At 44.2% G+C, this 3541-nt stretch overlaps 2 pseudogenes; both read left to right on the top strand.

The window, feature by feature from the left end:
* Window positions 1–124: 124 nt before the first annotated feature.
* LOC102477590 (kinesin-associated protein 3 pseudogene) lies at window positions 125–1611 on the top strand (annotated as a pseudogene).
* Window positions 1612–2405: 794 nt separating this feature from the next.
* LOC102478023 (HMG box-containing protein 1-like) overlaps window positions 2406–3541 on the top strand; it is a 10192-nt pseudogene continuing 9056 nt past the window's right edge.

Genomic DNA, 3541 nt, shown 5'->3' on the forward strand with positions numbered 1-3541 from the left:
ATGGACCTGAATAGGCCAAGAAAGGAGGGAGCTAACTTGTTGGCTGATAGATGATTTCAGTCTTTGGAAAATGACTGGTCCCAGGGAGCAGACAATTAGTAGCCCAAGAATTGATCTAATATAGGGAGCAAAAAGTGCAAGAGTCCATTCCAGACATCGATCATGAATTAAAAAGACATGAGCTTTGGCAAGAAGAACTTTCTAAGATGGAAAAAACTGTTGATGAAGACCTTGAAAACCAAACCTTGAGAAAGGATTATGAAAAAACCTTTAAAAAGTACCAGGGGCTTATGGTGAAACAGGAACAGCTATTAAGAGTTGCTCTTTACCTGCTTCTGAATCTTGTTGAGGATACTCGTACAGAACTAAAAATGAGGAACAAGAACGTAGTTCACATGTTGGTGAAGGCTCTTGACTGAGACAATTTTGAGCTGCTTATTCTAGTGGTGTCATTCTTGAAGAAACTCAGCATTTTTTATGGAGAATAAAAATGATATGGTGGAAATGGATATTATTGAAAAACTGGTAAAAATGATACCTTGTGAGCATGAAGATCTACTAAATATCACCCTTCGACTTTTGTTAAACCTGTCATTTGACACAGGGCTGAGGAATAAGATGGTACAAGTTGGAATGCTTCCCAAACCCACTTCACTCTTAGGCAATGAGAACTACAAACAAATTGCAATGTGTGTTCTTTATCACATAAGCATGGATGACCGCTTTAAATCAATGTTTGCATACACTGACTGTATACCACAGTTAATGAAGATGCTCTTTGAATGCTCTGATGAACGAATTGACTTGGAACTCATTTCTTTCTGCATTAATCTTGCTGCTAACAAGAGGAATGTACAGCTTATCTGTGAAGGAAATGGGTTGAAGATGCTCATGAAGAGGGCTCTGAAGTTGAAGGATCTACTGCTGATGAAAATAATTAGAAACATTTCCCAGCATGATGGACCAACTTAAAATTTGTTTATTGATTATGTTGGGGACCTTGCCACCCAGATCTCTAATGATGAAGAGGAGGAGTTTGTGATTGAATGCTTTGGAACTCTCGCGAATTTGATCATTCCAGACTTAGACTGGGAATTGGTTCTTAAGGAGCACAAATTGGTTCTGTACCTCAAGGCTAAACTAAAACCAGATGCTGCAGAAGATGACCTTGTTTTAGAAGTGGCTATAATGATTGGAACAGTGTCGATGGATGACTCTTGTGCTGCATTGCTCGCCAAATCTGGGACAATCCCTGCACTCATTGAATTACTAAATACTCAGCAGGACGATGATGAATTTGTGTGTCAGATTAGTGAGCAGTACTTGTATGGCGATAATCAAATTGAGCTCTACATCCATGAGGGCCATATTCTCGAAAAACCTGACCTCTTCTACAACTCAGATGGATTAATTGCCTCTGAAGGAACCATAAGTCCAGATTTCTTCAATGATTATCACCTTCAAAATGGAGATGTAGTCAGGCAGCATTCATTTCCTGGAAGCCTTGGAATGGATGGCTTTGACCAGTCCATTGGCATTCTTGGATGCCCCACCACAGCATATGGATTCCACCCAGATGACCCTTTCTATTCTGGCTATGGCTCTCGATAAAGTCGTACCCTTCGTGTGTGTCCCCCACTTAGAAGAAAACCTGTGTGGGTTGGGTTAACTTTGAATCTTGGCTTAATAATGCATGTTGATACTATTGTGGTCTGTGTTTCTGTTACTTTCTGTGTTGTTAGCTGCAGATTAATTCCAGCCCTGCATGGTAGTGCTGACCCTGTTCACTCATCCCACCACAGCATGATACTGCAGAGCATTTTCCAGGACTCCTGCGTCAAAAGCTGCTAGTACGTTAAGTGACTAATTTAATTTTTATTAAAAAGAAGCATAAAATGCAAATTAAAAAAAGAAAGAAAGACGCAGGACCTCTCTAGTGGAAGCTCCAGCATTAGCCTTGCTGGACCCCCTTAAGCCCTTTACCCTCCATGTAGCTGAAAAAGGGAGAATTGCAAAAGGGGTGCTCATGCAGCATCTAGGGCCATGGAAACACACAGTGGCCTATTTGTCAAAGAGACTGGATCCTGTAGCAACTGGGTGGCCCGCATGCTTGCGCATTATAGCTGCTGTGGCAATGCTGGCAAGAGATGCTGACAAGCTAACATTCGGACAACACTTTAAAGTGATAACTCCCCATGCTATTGAGGGTATTCTCAAACATCCACCAGGGCGATTGATGTCCAATGTGCGACTGACCCATTATCAAGGACTGCTCCTAGATACTCTGTGAGTTACTTTTTCAAAGCCGACCTCCTTGAACTTGGCCACACGGCTGCCTAACCCAGAGCTGGACAAGCCAGTGCATAATTACCAAGAAATTCTAGCAGAGAACTTCCATGTACGTCATGATCTCCAAGATTCAGCCCTGCCAAACAGTGAGGTAATCTGGTACACCGATGGGAGTAGCTTTATGCAAGACGTAATACAAAAGGCTGGGGCAGCTATAGTGGACCGGAGCACAAACTTAGTCTGAAGCACTTTCCTGCCAGTGGGAACTTCTGCCCAGAAGGCTGAACTCATTGCACTGGAAGAAGCACTTGAACGGGCGGAAGGGAAACGTGCTACTATTTACACCAATAGTAGGTATGCCTTTGGAACTGTTCATATCCATGGTGCAATTTACCGGGAGAGGGGCTTTATTACCGCAGATGGAGGAAAGGTGTGCAATCTTCCCGAAATCCAGCAGCTGTTGGCAGCGGTGCAAAACCCCAAGCAATAACCATGGTGCATGTTCTGGGCCACCAAACCACCAGGACCCCTGAGGTTATTGGCAATAAGCGATCTGATGAGGCAGCAAAACAAGTAGCCACTAAATCTGTAGCTCCCACCCTGACTCTTAACTTGCCAATGCCGGAACTCCCAGGTTAACCTGCATGTCCAGATTACTCCTCAGGAGAACAAGAATGGATGCAAAGAAACAACTGTTCGCTGCCTGACCCTACTGGCTGGCGAAGACACGGAACATCGTCTAATCCTGCCAGAAACACTGGGACTCTCTTATGTCACAGATCTCCATTCGTCTACCCATCTCGGCTTAAGGAAACTGCTCCAGCTCCTGCAGGTGGCACAGCTATGGTTTCCAAACCGAAGAAGACACATTCATCGCCTCATCGACTGCTGCAAAGGGTACCAGGCTATGAAATCGGGCAAAGGGGGACCACTCCACACAGGTATTCGGGTCTGGGAGAGGGCTCCAGGACAGAGCTGGGAAATTGATTTCACAGAGGTAAAACTGGGAAAATATGGATATAAATATCTCCTAGTTATGGCGGATCCTTTCTCGGGGTGGGTAGAGGCTTTTCCAACTAAGCGACAAATGGCTCAAATAGTTGCTAAAACCCTATTAGAGGAAATTATACCCCAGTATGGAGTTCCTGAGACACTCGGCTCAGACAATGGTCCAGCTTTCATTAGTAGGGCCCTACAGGGACTAGCCCAGGCTGGGGGAACTGATTGGAAGTTACATTGTGAATACAACCCC

Source organism: Tupaia chinensis, unplaced genomic scaffold (assembly GCF_000334495.1).
Source record: "Tupaia chinensis unplaced genomic scaffold, TupChi_1.0 Scaffold147319_1, whole genome shotgun sequence".
Classification (NCBI taxonomy): Eukaryota; Metazoa; Chordata; class Mammalia; order Scandentia; family Tupaiidae; genus Tupaia; species Tupaia belangeri.